The following is a 20,371-nucleotide window of genomic DNA, read 5'->3' as shown; positions in this document are numbered from 1 at the left end:
TGTGTATGTATGTGTGTATGTATGTGTGTATGTATGTATGTGTGTATGTATGTGTGTATGTATGTGTGTGTAAGTATGTATGTATGTGTGTATGTATGTGTGTAAGTATGTATGTATGTGTGTATATGTGTGTGTATATATGTATGTATGTGTATGTGTATGTGTGTATGTATGTATGTGTGTATATGTGTGTATGTATGTATGTGTGTATATGTGTGTATGTATGTGTATATATGTATGTATGTATGTGTATGTGTGTATGTATGTGTGTATGTATGTGTGTATGTATGTATGTGTGTATATGTGTGTATGTGTATGTATGTATGTGTATGTGTATGTGTGTATGTATGTATGTGTGTATATGTGTGTATGTATGTATGTGTGTATATGTGTGTATGTATGTGTGTGTATGTATTCCTAATGGTCACCTCTTTGATTGTACCCAGGGAGCTATCTTCATACATAGGCTATCTTCAGGACGTGCTCAAAAGTGACCAACCTCAGGCCAAGCAAAGGTGGCATAAACCTCTAATCCCAGCACTTGGGAGGCAGAGGCAGATCTGCAGGATCTCTGAGTTCTCGGTCAGCCCAGTCTCCTGGCTGATCGAGGGAGCCAGGAACTAGGCTCTTCCCCTAGTGACTGTGAAAATGCAGAAAGCCAAGAATTACCCAACCAGAGGCTGGGCCTGCGGCTTGGTGGGAGGGGTATAGGTGTGCGTGGGTCCCATCCCCTGAACCACAGAGAAAGTGGCCAAGGTGGCTTACCTCAGGGTCTCAGCTCTTACTAGGTGGAGGCAGGAGGGTCAGGGGTCAGGATAACCCACAGCTACATAGACACACAACCTGTTCAAGGCCAGGCTAAGCTACATAGAGCCTTATCATGGAAAAAGAATTAACAGAAGAATCAAAAGAAAAAAATTTTTTAAAAGAATTAACAGAAAAATAATTATCCTTTAAACACTAAGGAATTGACACTAGGACAAAACTGTTAAATACTAACACTCAAAATGATTTATTAAAAATTCTGAAAATTATTTTGATATATCTGATTTTAAATTTTTGACTACAAATTTCAGGACTGGGATATAAGCAGATTTCATAAAAAGTCCTCTAGTCAAGTACTAGGTCCATACAGAAAACTGAGCCACCACATCCGGGTTTTGCTATGGAATCAGTGTGTCCAATCTATTACCCCTAAAACACAAAACAAAACAATTATGTTAGCATAAAAGTAACTGGTAGGGAGGGGCTAGAAAGACTCTCAGTGGCTAAAAGCACTGGCTGTCCTGCCAGGGGACCTGTATTGAATTCCCATCACCCACAGGGCACACACTACATGTAGTTTAACTACAGTTGCAGGAAATCCAAAGAATTCTTCTAGCCCCCTTGGGCCCCAGGCATCATATACATAGTACAAAAATACACATAGGCAAAACCATGTATATGCCTCTGTGTTGTGTGTGTGTGTGTGTGTGTGTGTGTGTGCACATGTGACCTATATCCACGTAATACTAAAATAGCCCATCAATGATTGCACACAGAACTGTGCTTGTGGGGTCCAACCCACCTACCAAACTAAGCCACAGACAATAAGCCAAGCAGGGTCAACCCCAGTCCCACCCCAAGGGTAAGCAGCTCCTAAGAGATTCCATAGAGCAAATTGAGGATGGCCTGGCAGTGCAAGACACGAAGGAGTTGACTTGCTTGTTGTTTAAAAGAAGCGCGCTATGGCCATGCCATGTAATTTAAAATTTCCTTCTAGAACAAGTACCGTCCACACCCCGTCCTCCCTATGCTCCCCACTGTGAGCGGCTGTCCTGCTCCTGCCTCAGCTCCTCATCCTCCCACCACATGAGCTGCCTCCTCCTTCACAGCTGTTGGAGGCCTGGCTTCAAGTGACCAATGGTATAGGTGGATGGAACTGACCCACAGCCACCTCTGCCTAAGGCACACTTCTTGCCCAACTGCATGTGGACGGTGGTTATGGCCTTTTACCTGGCTGGGTTTCATAAATGCTCCATCATTTCAAGGAAGTTCATCAGCTTGGGGTGACTCAGGACACTGCCCACTGCGGTGGCTCCATGTGTCCATCCACTTCATGCCCCTGGGTGGCACCAAGGCACTGACCTCCTCCAATACGAGCCTCGGCAGCCAGAACCCTTGGCGTGGAATCTCACCAGCACCACACTGTCTGTCCAAAGTCCTAAGGCCTCAGAATTGCCACGCAGGCCTGACGCTCTAGTCTGTTCACGGAGACTCCATGAACAGTTTAAAACAAGTGAGAATTTTCCCTCTTTGGCGCCCTGCTCTACCCAGGCTGTGCTGCAACCTTTGCTGCCAGATTCACCACAGTCCACAACCTGGAATCTGAGTCCAGAAGGAACGAGAAAAGCAAGAACAGGTGCCAGCTTTGTTGAGAGTCGAAGGTCTGGAACAAAACAATCGCTCTCATCGGGGCCTAAGAATGAAACTCAACCCAGCCCTTCACAGTACATCCGGAAGATCCACGGGGCCAGTGTGTTGTAGAGACGGAGGGTCAAAGATCATGATTCCTACAAGGGCATCCTCCACAGGAACGAGATCTTAAAATGTTGGCAAAGGTCTCAAGGTCCAACTTCTGAGTGGGCATTCTTTCCCTCAAAGGATTTCTACACTGGACCAAAGGATTTCCCCAAGACCTGAAGGCTACAACTTCTAAAAGGGTCTGCTAGGCAAGCCTCAGAAATGGGGCAACGTCAAGGGATCTAGAGCTGGGCTGGTACCAGTAACAGGACTCAAGGGCAGCAGCTAAGGGATACCCCCCCCACACACACACAGAATAACCTCCTGGAGTAACTTTGAGGAGAGAGATACACCCTAAAAAGGATGTTCTAGCTTGGGACCTATGGTTACAGACAAGGGTGCCCAGCAGGCAGTTGACAAACTTTCAGAGTTTTTTTGAGGGAACTTCAGGAATGGGGTGTTCTCTAGGGAATCACCTGAGGCCAATGGTTACAAGCCAGGATCAGGGAAGACTCACAAGTGTGATGTCCCAGGAAATCCCTAGAGGGATGATAGACATAGTCTCAGGAGGGCCAGCCAGAAGAGGAGAGCTATAGGGAGGGTGCCCTGTCAGGGTTGTCTAGGAGGCCTTTGGATTTGAGCAGGCTATTGCCCTGGCCAGAAACCACAGCCCCGGGGCCTTAGTGGAGACCTTTAATGTTCTCAAGGCAGAAAAACAAGGTCTTAATAAGTTGATCTGGCAGATAAATAGGATTTTAATCAGTTGCTCTGCCTGTGGGAATTTGATCTGTATAACTCGATCTGCCCATGGGAAAGCTCAGCTTCCTCTGATCACTGTTGAATTTTGAATTCTTTCGAGGGAATTGTTCACGCTTGGCCAGTGTGACTGGAGCACCCCAGACTGTGGGATCCCACCATTTCATTCTCGACTTGCTTTTCTCCGTTTTTGACTGTTCTTTTGTGAGCTTTATGATGTGGCCATCCTGAGCCAGTTGCTGTAGATTCTGTCTGCGTGCTCTGGTGCCTGACTTCGGATGATGATGATGGTTTTGGGGCGACAGCTCCAAGGTCTGGGTTCTTTTCTTGTTCTGCAGACTCTTTCTGCTCACGGGGACTGGGCTCAGCTCCCACAGTTTTTTCTGAAGGAGTGACTTTTCTTTTGAAAACTGGGACTGGGCCTCCCTTTCCTTGGACTTAGCTCTCTTCTCGGCTTTCTCCTTCTTTGGTGTCTGTGTTTCTTCCTCCTGGCTTCCCTCCAAACTACACATGTGGGTTTCCTGCACTGGTGGCCTTGATTTCAGGTGGATCTTTCTTCCCTCCAGGACATGCCCTTCAAGACTGCCTTCAGGTTTGGGGCAGTGTGACACCATGTGTAGGCCTTTCCTTGGTGATGCAATGCTATATCTCATGACCACGTCCTTCCACAGGTCCTTATGGAGCTGAACTTGAGGACTTTGAGGTGTGTCCCCTTGATCATTTGCCTGATTAAGGAATGCTGTTGTTCTGTCTTTTCCCTGGGTCCCTAATGGTGCTGTTGCCTCAAGAGTTTTCTCTGTCCATGCCTCCTTTGGATTTGTAAGGCAACCTCTTCTGGTCTCTAACCCCAGACATTTAGAAAGGTCGCTTTGTAATATCTCTCTGGGGGATAATGAAGAAAAGCCCTCAGTGACAGGGGTCCTGCAGCCACCAGCAGAGACTGCCCGAAGTAGGTGATGCTCTCCTTCCTTTGGTTTCTGGAGAAGGGGAAGTGACTCTGCCGGGCTTGCACGCAGAGTGCCCAAACTTCTACATGTGGATCGGGAGGTCTGGCTGGTTTTGACTTTCTGAGTATTGAAATGTGGCCTCGTGGTTTCCCAAAATGCATGGCTTCCCTGTCTCCTGGTGCTGTCAGTAGCATTCAATCTTCTGTGTGAGACAAGCTCTTGCCAATTCATTTTTCCCTCTCACGCTCCTGGAGACTAGGGCCTTGTCCCTCCCTGACTGATCCCACACCGTGATGGGGGAGCTCTTCAGTATTTAGTTTTCTTCTCTCTGGCATGATCAAGATAAATACTCTTTGAAGTTCACTGGCCTCTGCTGTCAATGTTCCACTGCTGTCCTGGGTTTGGAGAAAATGAACTCTCTGGTACCCTTAGCTACCCTGCCTGTCTATGATGTAGTGGGCGGGGCTAAGGGAAAGATGGCCGTGACCTGGGCTGACCTGCATAGAGAGGGAAGCCTTGGGCCCTGTGTCTGTTGGTGTTAAGATGTCAGCTTCTAGGGAAAACATCAGCATATGGAGAGGGCACAGGCATTGTATGGACAGGTGGGAAGTGAGCTGTGGAAGGCTGATCGCTAGGCACACAGGAGGGAGTTGATGGGGAGTCACAGAGTGGTTGGCCTGGCCTGTTGGGGGTTTTCAGCACACAGGCTTTGAGTCTAATAAGGAAGATCAGATGACCCTGAGTGACAAGCCTGATAACCTGACGCAGTTCTCAGAAACCCAGGGAGGCCAAAACAACACTTGAACATTTACCTTTGACTCTGTGTGTGCTGTGACATTCTCATATTCACTCTCCCCTGAGGTATTAATATGGATAAACTACGTAACCCTAGTGACAAGTGTGTGGAAGAGGCCTGGAGGAAAAGACACATTTTGGATGTCAGTCATTTCTGTCCCAACCCAAAGGGACAGGAAAAGCTTGAAGAACTCCCAGCAGCCACTGGAACTAATTCCTTGGCAAGATGTTCTCAGAGCTTCCCGCTTGGGTGAGGGCCATCTGCTTTCCCCACTCTGGTGAAGCATGTGAAGTCTTGTTTTAGACTCAAGAACATTTCCCCACAGTAAACTTCTCTCTGACTGGTGCACCTGGGGCACTTCATTTACTCTAAGGTTTCCAGGCTCCTTCGGAGCTGTTTTGGTGGTGGCCGTTGGCCAGCCTTGTCTCTGAGGATGGATGCTCTGAGGCATTCTGGTTTGCAGAGCTGTTTTTGAGCTGTCAGGCCATTCGAATGGGGGGGCTAAAAGCTATGTAGGTGTCTATTCTGTGACAGGAAAGGGTTCTCAGGCTCTCAGCTCACTCATGAGGGTTAAAGCAATAGAAACAGAGGAGCAAGGATGCCAAGCAGATTTCTGCTGTGATTGACATAGCCATCAAAAGATGGAGGCTTGGGCTGGAGAAGTGACTCAGTGGCTAAAATGCTCTCCCTGAAATGGTAGCTAGCAGAAGTGTTAACCTGAATCTGGTTTCCTCCTGAAATAGCTGAATCTGACATTCAAGTGTTAATTCAAGAAACAGACACTGGCAAAACCAAGCCCTTCGCTGAGTTTCCAAGAGAGAAAACCTAGAACCTGCTGTTGAAAGTGTTAATACTATCCTTTGATCCAATTCTCAAAAACCCTGTATAGTTCAAAAATGTCAATTTCAAACTCAATTCCAGGACAGTGTGGCAATGAGGCAGGCCAGCACTGTCACATCAGGACTGATGATGGCGGTGTGGGAATGACTGGAGATCGGTCCCTTCATCAGAACAGTGAAGGACAGCAGTCTCTCCGTGGGAGTAGGCACCATGTCCCATGGTGCAGGTGACTAGAGAGTTTTATAGGAAGCAGGGGGGAACTTTGGGGATGGAAGATCCCATCTGCAAATCTAATCCCAGAAGTCTCAGAGTCCTGATCACACAGAAGGTCAGTAGATTGATCTCCTATCAGGAGCTCCCTGATCTTACCTGCCCAGGAGGTCATCTCAAGTCAGCTTTCTCGTCTGGAGTTTCTCAGCCCACCTGAGGTTTTTGCGTTACTGGCCCTTTGAGTATTTGATTATTTCTAGCAGCTTGAGGCTTTAATGGCTAGGACTATAGACTTCATCCTTCTCTCTCAAACAAAAGAAGGGAGGAAGAAAAGGATCAGAGCCTAGTGACAGCTCAGCAATCCAGGAACTGACCAGTATCAAACCGTGCTAGCTTCTCTAGACCAGGCAACTGATTTCTTTTAGCATCTTCTAGATAACTGGCAACTGTGTGCAATGGGCTGATTCAGCTTAGACCGGTTTCAAGCAGATGCACAGAAAGGCAAATTGTGTCCTCTGAGAGACTGGTTTCAGATATTCCCTTATCCATGATCCTAATTCTTCCCATGTGTAATTTTCATGCATATGGCAAGTTATACAACTTGATCTCTCCATCAAAGCAGGACCTGCTGCACCAAGACCCCTTTAACAACGGAACTTCTCTGGAGCCCTAGAGGAAGTTCATGAACAACAGAAACCACAACAGTCATCCGGGTCTTTCTGAGCACACCACTCACGGAGCCTGGGACATCTTTTTTCCCCAAAAATTATCTTCTCTCTCTCTCTCTCTCTCTCTCTCTCTCTCTCTCTCTCTCTCTCTCTCTCTCTCTCTCTCTCTCTCTCTCTGTGTGTGTTTGTGTACACATGAGTGTGTGTGTATGTGCGTGTGTACATATACACATATGTGCAAGTACCCAAAGAGGCCACAAGAGGGCATCGGAGCCCCCGGAGCTGCAGTTACAGGCATTGAAAGCCACCAAACATGGATGGGTATTGGGAACTAAACTCTGGTCCTCTGGAAGAACAGCAAGTGGTTCTAGATCGGAGCCACTTTTGCAGCTCTCCCGACAGCCCTTTCTAACCGGTGCCATCACTCTGCTCTGAATAAAGTATTGTTGTTACATTGTAATCTTTACGAGCTCCTTCCTTTCAATGCTCTGAAGAAGACAGGGAACCTGGGATCCACCCACCCAACCTAGACTTTGACAAGTGGTGCCACTGGGGAATGGGCGTGGGTAAACAAACTATCATGTGAGAAAATACATTTTCCCTATCTTTCTTACTACTAAAAAATCCCCTCAGTACTTTCTGATCAGTTTTCATTCTGGTGCCTATGGCTGACAGCTATCCAGCTAAGCCATTGGTTAGAGAGCTCTCAGGCTGCAGACTCCTTGTGGTAGCAGAGGCTACACAGGAAAGACCAGTCAGGATGCCAGGATCAACTCCTTGGGAAAAGCAGGGGGCTGCAGCTGTACTATGTCCACTAACTGCTTCTACGACATAGACAAGATCAGGAAGCAACAGATGCCCCATCCCAGCCTACAGTCTAAATTATCCCTGCCTTCCTTTAAAATATATATCCTATTACATATACTTATGCATGTGTGTGGTCAGAGAAAAACTTCCAAGAATCAACTGGTGCTGGTCCATGAGCTCAGGGCCATCACTTTACCTACTGAGCCATCAACCCAATCCCTACCTTCTTTTAATATTGTTAATTAATTTATATTAATACTACTGTCTGGTCCTCTGGAGAGGACAAAACCATGAAGCCGTGTGGGATTTTAATAACCTCTCTTAAATTAAAAAAAGAATTCCCAGAAGCGGTCCCACACATCTTTAATCCCAGCACTTAGGAGGCAGAAGCAGGCGGATCTCTGTGAGTTCAGGGCTGTCCTGTTTCTACATAATGAGTTCCAGGCCAGCCAGGGAGACTGTGGTAGTTTGAATAAGAAGCCCCCTCCCCCATATGCTTATATATTTGAATGCTTGGTCATCAGGGAGTAGCACTAATTGAGATGGATTAGGTATAGCCTTGTTGGAGGAGGTGTGGCCTTGTTGCCTTGAGGAAGTGTGTTCACTGGGGGTGGGCTTTGAGGCTTCAAAAGCTCAAGCTGAGCCCAGTGGTTGCCCTGGTCCTGGTGTCTCTTCACAGCAGTAGCACATTCTGTAAGACAGAGACCCTATCCCAAACAAACAAAACTCCTGTCTACCATTGATTAGTAGATACAGCTAAAAGGCATTAAAACTCTCTTGGCTAAAATGCTTACAGGATAACCGTGCCATGGAACTGGGAGAATTAGGGCCTTCCTGGAATAAGGCAAACCCTAACATCCATCCAATCAATGCTTATACGACCAATGTACATTATTGATACCTTCCTTCCTGAGGCTTAACCTCCTGTGGCCTGTTTAAGCATCTCATCACCAACTTAAGTGACATCATCTTTCCTTACTACGATAACGTCTCTAAAGTCAAGAGAGCAGAGAACCCTTTCTCTCTGTAATAAAACCACCTCTTCATTAGATCAAACTTATGTAACAGATCGTGGATTGCCCCACCCACTTTTCTACACAGAGTCTGCTGAAAACATTATTAAGTCATCTTTTGTTTTGATGGTAACAGCATAGTGACCACAGCTTTGTCACCTCATGGGCTTCTGGATCAAAAGCATAGAATACTTCTGACCCTAGGTAGAGACATAATGTGTTCCAAGGAATAAAATAGAACATATTATTCTCTTCCCTTGAGAATTAACACAGGGCTACAGAGGTGGCTCGGAGGTTAAGAGCACTGCTGTCCTCCCAGAGGACCTGGGTTGGATTACCAGCACCATGTGGTGATTTGCAACCTGTAAGATGAGTCACAAACTAACTCCATTCCCAAGGATTCCAGTGCCTTCTTCTGGCCTTTCTGGGCACTGCATACACATGGTACATAGCATAGACATATTTACACTGTGATACGCATATAAATACTGTTTTTAAAACTAACACGAATAAAAAACGTGGTGTTTGGAATGAAAATGTCCTTCCCCTACAGGCTCATATATTTGAATGCTTAGTCCCCAGTTAGAAAGGATTAGGAGGGGGTTGGGGATTTAGCTCAGTGGTTAGAGCGCTTGTCTAGGAAGCGCAAGGCCCTGGGTTCGGTCCCCAGCTCCGAAAAAAAGAACCAAAAAAAAAAAAAAAAAAGGATTAGGATGTGTGATCTCAGAGGAGGTGTGGCCTTGTTGGAGGAGGTACGTCACTGGGGGGGGGGGGTGGGCTTAGAGGTTTCAAAAGCACCAGGTCCAGTATTTATTTCTCTCTCCCTACTGCCTTTGGGTCAGGATGTAACTCAGCACCATTCCCAGGGCATGCCACCGTGTTTCTGGCGTTGCTGACAATGCGCTAACTGTCTAAAACTGTAACCCAGCCCCCAGCTAAATGCCTTTTAAATAAGAGTTGCCTTAATCATGCTGTCTCTCTGCAGCTACAGAGCACTGACTAGGACAGACAAAAACAAAAGAATCAACAGACTGGGCACAATGGTGTGCACCTTAGTCACAGACAGAGGCAGGTAGATCTCTTGTGAGTTTGAATCTTCATAGGAAATTCCAGGCCAGCCAGGGATTTACAGAGACTCTTTAAAATACCTTGAAATGGTAAGAAATGCCAACTAGGGGAGATTATTCCATGTATACCATCAAACAAAATGATTTATTAAAAAATATACCCTTAATCCCAGCACTCCAGAGGCAGAGGCAGTGAATCTCTGTGGGTTCAAGGCCAGTCTGACCTACATAAAGAGAACCTGCCTCAAAATAAATAAACTCGGAGCATGATTTTTGCATTTATCTGTGATGATTAGCTTTATTCTAACTTGATACTATCTAGAATCACTGGGGAAGAGTCTCAGTGAAGGATTATATAGACTGGGTTGGCCTGTAAATTGCCTGGGGAAATTTGCCTTAATTGATGTGGTAAGACCAAGCCCACTGTGGGCAGCACAATTCCCTAAACAGAGGACTCTGAACTTTGTGTAAGAATGGAGAAAGCCTGCTGACCACAAGCAAGCCAGCAAGCAGGTAAGCATGCATGCATTTACTTCTTGCTGGTCTTGACTGTGGATATGTTGTAACTACCTGTTTAACATTCCTGCACCTTGGCTTTTCTCCCACCGCAGGCTGATGGCTGAGTCTGTAAGCTGAAATAAACTCTCTCCTCTAAGTTGCTTTTTGGTGAAGGTATTTTATCACAACAACAGAAACGAAACTAGGACAATACCACTCCTAGTTTCAGGCACCAGGACCAAGCAGGTTCACCAAAACTATGGTAACCTGGTAACGAGTCCTTATAACAAAATTTACTACTCCACTACATCCAGGTTTTGCTATGGACTCAGAAGTCCACTCTGTTGTCCTTAAGACACAAAACAAGCTGGGCAGTGGTAGCACATGCCTTTAGTCCCAGCACTCGGGAGACCGAGGCAGGCAGATCTCTGAGTTCTGAATTTGAGGCCAGCCTGGTTTGGAGTGAGTTCCAGGACAGCTAAGGCAACATAGAAACCATGTCTCAAAACAAAACAAAAAACAAGACAAAATAAGACATTTTGCTACTATAAAAATGACCATGATCCAAGAATATAGTTAAAAATAAAGTGTACCAAAGACTCTGTACAAAAATGTGCATGTGAAGCCCATGCCTTCAGAAAGAGACAAGTAAACAAGAGACAACTCCACATACCCGCCCCCATCCGGCCTCTGCTCCAGAGTAAGCAGTCTGTTGAGACTCACTGCCACAGGGCTGTGATAGCCCATGCCCAGCACTTGGGAGACAGAGACAGAGACAGAGACAGATCTCTGAGTTCAAGGCCAGCCTAGCCTACCGAGCGACTTCCAGAACAGCAAAGGCTGCACAGAGAAACCCTATCTTGGCTGGGGAGAGACTACCAAAGGTTAGCAGGGAAAGAGTCTTAGGAGTTGAACTACTTGGGCTGTTGAAAAGAACTGCATGGACCACCACTCTTAGGCGTTTAAATTTTCCCTAAAGCTGTGTAGTCTACTGCATTCCTCGGCCATGCAAGACCAATTGTGAATGCCCTGCCCTGTTTATCTGCCCCGAGGAGGCTGGAGCTGCCTGAAGCCACTCAGTCCTTTTCACTACTCTGAGACTCCCATCGTGGTGCTGCCTCTGTGGCCCCCAGAACATACCACCGCCCAGGGAATCTCCACACTGTGGCACCGGGTGGATACTACAGGCCCTCGTGTCCCATGTGCCTCTGGCCCAACTGCTGTGGGCAGTGACCTCTGCCTTCTGCACTGCTCTGAGCTTGGAAATTCTCAATCAGGTTCCCCCAAAAATATCCCAACTGGGAGCTAATTCAGCTTGGTGTGGGACACGAGCCTCGGCAGCAATCCCGTGTGGCCTCACACTGCTTGTGTAGATGGGACCTCACATGCAAGCCTTCTCTATGCAAAGTAGACCACCAAACCTCAGACAGTGCACTTGGTCCGGGGACTCACAGGCATCGGTCACCGCACCAGTACCAGAGTGGCCAAGCTTTTCTGAGTCTTGAATCTGCTAAGTAAGGTAGCCTGGGGATTCATCAGCAGGGCCTGCTCTGAGTCTCTTCAGAGCTCAGGGCCAGCCATTGCTGCAGAATCCACTGCAGGCCATGGTGGGAATCTGATAGAGGGTCTGGAAGGGATAAGAAAAGCAAGAACAAGTGTCAACTACATTGAGAGCCCAAGACCTGAAACAAAACAGTCGCTCTCATCAGGGCCTAAGAATCAAACTCATCCCAGTCCTTCACAATACATCAAAGCAATGACTCTGATGGAATCCAAGGGGCTTCTGTCTTGTGAAGGCAGAGGGTCAAAAACTAAGTCCTAACAGGGCATCCTCCACAGAACAGGGTCTTAAAATGTTGGCAAAGGTTTCAAGGCCCAACTTCTGAGTGGGCATTCTTTCCCTCAAAGGATTTTCCCCCAGACTCTGGAGGTTACAGCTTTTGAAAAGGTCTGCTAAACAAGCCTCAGAGATGGGGCAGCTTCCAGGGATAGGGAACTGGGCTGTGGGTACCAGTTAGGGGACGTGTAAATGTCTCATTCATTCCGAGCTTTATGAGTACATGGCCTGTGCTGAGCCCAGAGCATTTCTATCTGACTCTCCCTAGACCTAGGCCTGGAGCTTCTAGTCTCCCTCCAATCTAATCTTTTGTAAGCCTAGACCTTGAAGACTTCAGCTTTCAGCCTCAGTTGCTAAGCTAGGCCTAAATGTTTCGGCCTCTGAGGCTTAGACTCTTTTGCTCTTTCTGAACTGACTGGCTGGTTCAGTTCCAAATGTTCTGCCTCAAACTCCTCCCCAAGCTGACTGATTCGAATAAGCGTCTCTCGGCTTCTTCTCACTGAATTGTTCTGCTTGGAAAAAGTGCCTGTGAACTCCCCACAAACTGAACAGAGATAAACTCAATTACATTCAACTGGACTGAACCAAACTCAACCTGACTGAAGTCAGGTGAGCTCACCTCCTCTTCCTGCACTGTTCTATCTCCAATTCATTCTGTCAAATCTTTCTGGTTCCACACTTTGTCTACCCCTTACATGTCATTGCTTGTAATTAAAGGCCTGTCTGTATTCCAGCCGGATCACACACACCTAGGTTTTTGGATATGATCCTGGCCAGAGTAGCCACGTTGCTGGATTAATATTGCTCTATAAGGACTCAAGGGCAGATGCTGAGGGATACTCCTGCGTGCTCAGAAGGATCTTCTAGGGTAACGTTGATGAAAGAGCTCCACCCTAAATAGGATGTTCTAGCCTGGGACCTATGGTTACAGGCAAGAGTGCCCAGCAGACACTTGAGGGCAAACTTTCAGGAAGACTTTCCCTTTGGGGGAACTTCAGGAATGAGGTGCTCTCTAGGGACCTCATCTGAGGCCAATGGCTACAGACAATGACCAGGATCAGGGAAGACTCACAAGTGTGATGTCCCAGGAAATCCCTAGAGGGATGATAGACATAGTCTCAGGAGGGCCAGCCAGAAGAAGAGAGATATAGGGAGGGTGCCCTGTCAGGGTTGTCTGGGAGGCCTTTGGATTTGAGGAGGCTATTGCCCTGGCCAGAAACCACAGCCTCGAGGCCTTAGTGGAGACCTTTAATGTTCTTGAGGCAGAAAAACAGGGTTTTAATAACTCGATGTTCCTGTGGGAATTGTGTCTTTAGAAGTCGATCGGCCCATGGGAAAGCTCAGCTTCCTCTGGTCAGTGTGGACTTCAGAACAGGTCTTTCGAGGAGAGTGTTCACGCTCAACAAGTTTGACTGGGTCACCCCAGACTGTGGGATCCCACCACTCCATTCTCAGCTTTCTTCTCTCCATTTTCAACAGTTTTCCTGTGGTCTCCTTGTTGCTGTCATCCAGAGCCAGTGGTTGAAGATTCTGTCTACATGCCCTGGGGCCTGACTTTGAATGATGGTCTTTGGATGACAGGCCCAACACCTGGGCCTTTTTCTTCTGCAGCAGACTCGCTCCTTCCATAAACAATGGACTGAGGTTCCTCGGATTTTGCTCCAAGAATGACTTTTCAGGAAAGAACTGGATCCAGGCCTCCCTCGAGCTGGTTCTCTTGTTCCTCACCTTCTCCTGCTTTGAAGTCTGTGATTCTTCATGTCTCCTCTCTAGTCTATAAATTGGCAAAGTCGCCTGCAGCAACTTCTTTTTCTTGGGCTTGATCTTTCTTCCCTTCAGGACATGTTCTTGAAGAAAATCAGGGTTTTGAGGAGCTTTTGGCCCCCTACTTGGTGACATGTTGCCGTCTCCTATGGTTGTGTCCTTCGACAAGTCTCCGTGGCTCTGTAGTGGAAGGCTTTGAAATTTTTCTTCTGGTATATTCACCCTGTAAGGGAAGTTCACTGTCCTTTCTTTTCCATGGGTCTCTATTGGGGGCCAAAGATTTTTCTTTGGCCATATGCTATTCGATGTATTTATAAAGGAATTTCCTTGGATCCCAGACTTCTGATGTTTGTCACAGTTGTTCTGCAATATCTCTAGGGTGATCAATGATGGAGTGGCTTTAGTGTCAGAGGCCCAACTCTCACCAGAAAAGCCCCGACGGAGAGGGTGATGTCCTGGTTCTTCCAGTTGCTGTAAAATGTCAGTCAGCTCTGCCTGGCCAGAACCCACACTGGTCAACATCCCATTATGGTCTGGCACAGTCCTGAGGAGTTTGACAGATTTTGGAGCAAAATGAGCCCTAGTGACCTGCTTTGAGACTTGACTGTCCAATCTCTCTAGGCTTACAGTAACATACAGTCTTCTGTGTGAGCTAAAATCTTGCCCATTCATTTTTCACTCTCATACTCCTGGAGACTAGGGCCTTGTCCCTCCCTGACTGATCCCACACCGTGAGGGGAGAGCTCTTCAGTATTTAGTTTTCTTCTCTCTGGCATGATCTGTCTACAAGATAAATACTCTTTGAAGTTCACTGGCCTCTGCTGTCAATGCTCCACTGTTGTCCTGGGTTTGGAGAAAATGAACTCTCTGGTACCCTTAGCTACCCTGCCTGTCTATGATGTAGTGGGCGGGGCTAAGGGAAAGATGGCCATGACCTGGGCTGACCTGCATAGAGAGGGAAGCCTTGGGCCTTGTGTCTGTTGGTGTTAAGATGTCAGCTTCTAGGGAAAACATCAGCATATGGAGGCGACACAGGTGTTGTCCGGGCAGGTGGGAAGTGGGCTGTGGAAGGCTGATCGGACAGGTGGGAAGTGGGCCATGGAAGGCTGATCGGACAGGTGGGAAGTGGGCTGTGGAAGGCTGATCGGACAGGTGGGAAGTGGGCCATGGAAGGCTGATCGGACAGGTGGGAAGTGGGCTGTGGAAGGCTGATTGCTAGGCACACAGGAGGGAGTTGGTACTCTTGGCACACAGGCTGTGAGTCTAAGAACTTTGGTTAAGAGCCAGTGATGTGGCTCAGAATATAAAGGCACTTGCCACACAATTCAATGATCCCTGTTGGATCCCTGTAACTCAGGAGGAGAAAAAAATGACTCCAAAACGTTGTCATCTGACAACGTGACAAGTTGCTAGTGACCCATGTGTGAGTATCCTCAGGTACATATCACACACACACACACACACACACACACACACACACACTTTCTGACAAACACACACACAGCATACATACTCTCACACATGCACTAAAACACACACACACATTCTCTCTCCCACACTCTCTCACATACACCAGGGGAAAAGACTCATTCTGGTGGCATACTGTACCAGCCCAAAAGTGGCTGTCTTCCCACTTGAGAGGCTAGGAATACATTGGCTGCTCCTTCCCTAAAGTCCTCATCAGTCTCAAACTGGTGCTGAAGGAGAGTTTACTCTAGTCCACATCAGAAGACAGAAAAGACCGGCTTCCCATGGCAGCCACAGGGCCAGAAGAGCAACACTTAGATAAATTCACCAGCTCGGGGGATGAAGACAGAAAGTAGATTTTCACTTTACACACCTTATATCTTGGCAGCCCTGGGAAGTACTGGCCATGTTTAGGACACATCCATTAACCTGATCAAGAGAATCCCTCAGGGGCTGGGGATTTAGCTCAGTGGTAGAGCGCTTACCTAGGAAGCGCAAGGCCCTGGGTTTGGTCCCCAGCTCCGAAAAAAAGAACCAAAAAAAAAAAAAAAAAAAAAGAGAGAATCCCTCAAAGGTACGGCCTCTTAGTTAATTAGATATAATCAAGTTAACGACCAAGATTAACTCCCAGACTCTCACCTCCAAACACAAAAAGTCTGTAGTTTAGGTAGTAAGGAATTAAGATTCACTGAGTTGGAGAAACCGAGTTCTAATATAAAGACACCAAGGTTAACTCTCTGATGAATGCGATCCTACTTCAGTAATGTTTTCTAAATGACTTAAGAAGCAAGACTCTATGTTTTGTTAAAAGCGTGAGGGCTGGAGATGGCTCTGAAGTTAAGAGTACTTGCCGCTCTTCCCGAGGACCTGAGTTCAGTTCCCAGCCTCCGTGTCAGGTGGCTCACAACTGTCTATAACTGCCAAGACCCATGCAGGGGGAATGACATACGGATTTAGAACTCATGGAATGCAGCCACTGCCACATAGGTGAGCCTCGATGTGGCCCGGCCCTGAGGACCACATGTCCCGAGGACTTCATGCTCTGAAAACTTTGGGTGGACTTCCAGGCGCTCACTGAGCGGTGTCCCTGGCACTCGCAATAACAATGTTTGATCTCTTTCAAGCATTGCTGCTGGGACAGATTAATGATTCAAGCACCACCCTAGGAAAGTGTAGGGAAAGTGGACGGTGCCACCAGACAGAAGAACTGGCAAGGTTGAGTAAACCCAAAGCCTGGGGAATCTCAGAATTGAGAATGGCAGGCGTGGAGCCAGCTCCCCACCAAACTACCTGATCTGGACCACGTAACCTTGACACCGCACTGAGAGGACCTGACAGTCAGTCACAGAACATACAAACCTGGAGTTCTCCAATAATGAGGTATCTAGATAGGCACCGAGCGGTTAGCCATTGAGCTTCCCTTCCTGGGCATCCCTTCCTGCAGAAGGTATTTAATCCGGTTCACCCTGAGTAAGGTATGTACAGTTACATCTGCCATCAAATGAAACAGTCAGGGGGCTGGAGAGATGGCTCAGTGGTTAAGAGCACTGACTGCTCTTCCAGAGGTCCTGAGTTCAATTCCCAGCAACCACATGGTGGCTCATAGCCATCTGTAATGGTATCTGATGTCTTCTTCTGGTATATCTGATGACAAGCTACACTGTACTGATATATATTAAATAAATACTTTTTAAAAAGAGAGAGGGGGGGGTTGGGGATTTAGCTCAGTGGAAGAGCGCTTGCCTAGCGAGCGCAAGGCCCTGGGTTCGGTCCCCAGCTCCGAAAAAAAGAAAAAAAAAAAAAAAAGAGAGAGAGCGAGAGAGAGAAATGGGCTGAGAAAACTACCTTCCTTGCCAGCTTACACTTTGTTAGTCTATAGCAAGCTGCTTACTTACAAATATGTGTGGGTTTTTGGAAACGATTTGTTTTCTTTATCTGTACTACGTGATGTTATTTCTTGTAAAGGTATTGGGGAAAACACTGTGTTTTCATAATCGTTCACTAGAAGAAAACCAGAATGTAATTACAATGTAATTTTATAAAGCTTTAATGATTTTTGCTGGGATATGGAAGCTATGGAAGAAAAATAAAGTGTGGAAGGCTAGGACATGGTTCCTTCCATCCATCAACTATGTGTATGTATGTATGTATGTATGTATGTATGTATGTATGTATGTATGTATGTAAAGCCTGTCTGGGTATGTGTCGGAGCTTGCTCCATCCACCAATTGTGTGTATATGTGTATGCACGTGTGTGCATGTATGTGTGTGTATGTATGGAATGCTTGGAGCCTGCTTGCTGGAGCTTTGCTTTTCCTCTTCTTTTATTTTTTATCCTTTTATATTTATTTTATGTATATGAGTACACTGTAGGTCTCTTCAGACACACAAAAGAAGTGTGCAGAAGAGGGCACTGAATTACATTACAGATGGTTGTGAGCCACCATGTGGTTGCTGGGAATTGAACTCAGGTCCTCTGGAAGAGCAGCCAGTGCTCTTAACCTCTGAACCATCTCTCCAGCCCCTCCTCTTTTTTTTATTGGTTACTTCTTATTTACATTTCAATTGTTATTCCCTTTCCCAGTCTCCAAGCAAACATCCCCCTAACCCCTCCCCCTCCCCTTCTATATGGGTGTTCCCCTCCCCATCCTCCCCCCATTACGGCCCTCCCCCCAACAATCACGTTCACTGGGGGTTCAGTCTTAGCAGGACCAAGGGCTTCCCCTTCCACTGGTGCCCCTACTAGGCTACTCATTGCTACCTATGCAGTTGGAGCCCAGGGTCAGTCCATGTTTACTCTTTGGGTAGTGGCTTAGTCCCTGGAAGCTCTGGTTGGTTGGCATTGTTGTTCATATGGGGTCTCAAGCCCCTTCAAGCTCTTTCAGTCCTTTCTCTGATTCCTTCAACGGGTGTGCCATTCTCAGTTCAGTGGTTTGCTGCTGGCATTCGCCTATGTATTTGCTGTATTCTGGCTGTGTCTCTCATGAGAGATCTACATCCGGTTCCTGTCAGCCTGCACTTCTTTGCTTATCCATCTTATCTAGTTTGATGGCTGTATATGTATGGGCCACATGTGGGGCAGGCTCTGAATGGGTGTTCCTTCAGCCTCTGTTCTAAACCTTGTCTCCCTATTCCCTCCCAAGGGTATTCTTGTTCCCCTTTTAAAGAAGGAGTGAAGCATTCACATTTTGATCATCCTTCTTGAGTTTCACGTGTTCTATGCATCTAGGGTAATTCGAGCATTTGGGCTAATATCCACTTATCAATGAGTGCATACCATGTGTGTTTTTCTGTGATTGGGTTACCTCACTCAGGATGATATTTTCCAGTTCCATCCATTTGCCTATGAATTTCATAAAGTCATTGTATTTGATAGCAGAGTAGTATTCCATTGTGTAGATGTACCACATTTTCTGTATCCATTCCTCTGTTGAAGGGCATCTGGGTTCTTTCCAGCCTCTGGCTATTATAAATAAGGCTGCTATGAAGATAGTGGAGCATGTGTCTTTGTCCATTGATGTTGAGAGATATTAAGGAATAGTGATTGTTGCTTCCTGTTATATTCGTATTTGGATGTGAGATTATGTTTGTGTGCTTTTCTTCTCTTTGTTTTGTTGCCAAGACGATTAGTTTCCTGCTTTTTCTAGGGTGTAGCTTGCCTCCTTATATTGGGCTTTACCATTTATTATCCTTTGTAGGGCTGGATTTGTAGAAAGATATTGTATAAATTTGGTTTTGTCATGGAATATCTTGGTTTCTCCATCTATGTTAATTGAGAGTTTTGCTGGATACAGTAACCTGGGCTGGCATTTGTGTTCTCTTAGGGTCTGTATGACATCTTCTGGCTTTCATAGTCTCTGGTGAGAAGTCTGGTGTAATTCTGATAGGTCTGCCTTTATATGTTACTTGACCGTTTTCCCTTACTGCTTTTAATATTCTTTCTTTGTTTTGTGCATTTGGTGTTTTGACTATTATGTGAAGGGAGGAGTTTCTTTTCTGGTCCAATCTATTTGGAGTTCTGTAGGCTTCTTTTATGTTTATGGGCATCTCTTTCCTTAGGTTAGGGAAGTTTTCTTCTATGATTTTGTTAAAGATATTTACTGGTCCTTTGAGCTGGGAGTCTTCACTCTCTTCTATACCTATTATCCTTATATTTGATCTTCTCATTGAGTCCTGGATTTCCTGTATGTTTTGGACCAGTAGCTTTTTCTGTTTTACATTATCTTCGACAGTTGTGTTGATGATTTCTATGGAGTCTTCTGCTCCTGAGATTCTCTCTTCTATCTCTTGTATTCTGTTGGTGATGCTTGTATCTACGGCTCCTTGTCTCTTCCTTTGGTTTTCTATATCCAGGGCTGTCTCCCTTTGTGCTTTCTTTATTGCTTCTATTTCCATTTTTAATTCCTTCACCTGTTTGATTGTGTTTTCCTGGAATTCTTTCAAGGATTTTTGTGATTCCTTTCTATAGGCTTCTACTCGTTTATTTATGTTATTCTGCATTTCTCTAAGAGAGTTCTTTATGTCTTTCTTGCAGTCCTCCATCATCATGATCAAATGTGATTTAAAATCTATATCTTGCTTTTCTGGTGTGTTTGGATATTCAGTGTTTGCTTTGGTGGGAGAATTGGGCTCTGATGATGCCATGTAGTCTTGGTTTCTGTTGCTTGGGTTCCTGCGCTTGCCTTTCGCCATCAGGTTGTCTCTGGTGTTACTTTGTTCTGCTATTTCTGACAGTGGCTTGACTGTCCTATAGGCCTGTGTGTCAGGAGTGCTGTAGACCTGTTTTCCTGTTGTCTTTCAGCCAGTTATGGGAACAGAGTGTTCTGCTTTCGGGTGTGTAGTCTTTCCTGTCTACTGGTCTTCAGCTGTTCCTGTGGGCCTGTGTCCTGAGTCCACAAGGCAGGTCACTTGGAGCAGAAAAGTTGGTCTTACCTCTGGTCTCAGGCCTGAAGTCATTCCTCGGGGCCTGCGTTTCAGCTCTCTGTGAGGGCAGCAACCAGAAGGGCCTGCCCTGTCTTTTTTCGGGTCTCTGTGCACAGGGGGTCCAGATGGCGCTAGGTGTTTTCCTCTGGAGTCAGAAATGTGGGCAGAATGTAGTCTCTTCTGGCTTCCCAGGCGTGTCTGCCCCTCTGAAGGTTTAGCTCTCCCTCCCACGGGATTTGGGTGCACGGAGCTTTTGATCGGGTTCCTTCAGATCAG

General features: G+C 46.4%; 1 long non-coding RNA gene across 2 annotated transcripts; it reads right to left on the bottom strand.

Annotated features, from left to right (window-relative positions):
* Window positions 1-988: 988 nt before the first annotated feature.
* On the bottom strand, window positions 989-16,114 carry LOC134479028 (uncharacterized). 2 transcript variants are annotated; one of them, XR_015621112.1, is made up of 4 exons: window positions 15,812-16,114; window positions 6,211-6,350; window positions 1,996-4,533; window positions 989-1,194 (listed from the first exon to the last, which is right to left on the bottom strand). It is a non-coding gene; the product is annotated as an uncharacterized LOC134479028 (long non-coding RNA). The 2 variants fall into 2 exon arrangements; XR_015621113.1 differs by lacking the exon at window positions 989-1,194 and having other exon boundaries at window positions 3,238-4,600; window positions 15,812-16,093.
* Between the last annotated feature and the right edge of the window lie 4,257 nt (window positions 16,115-20,371).

The sequence above is a fragment of the Rattus norvegicus genome, chromosome 5, assembly GCF_021556685.1.
Source record: "Rattus norvegicus strain SHRSP/BbbUtx chromosome 5, alternate assembly SHRSP_T2T, whole genome shotgun sequence".
NCBI lineage: Eukaryota > Metazoa > Chordata > Mammalia > Rodentia > Muridae > Rattus > Rattus norvegicus.
This window is presented reverse-complemented; position numbering and strand designations above follow the sequence as displayed.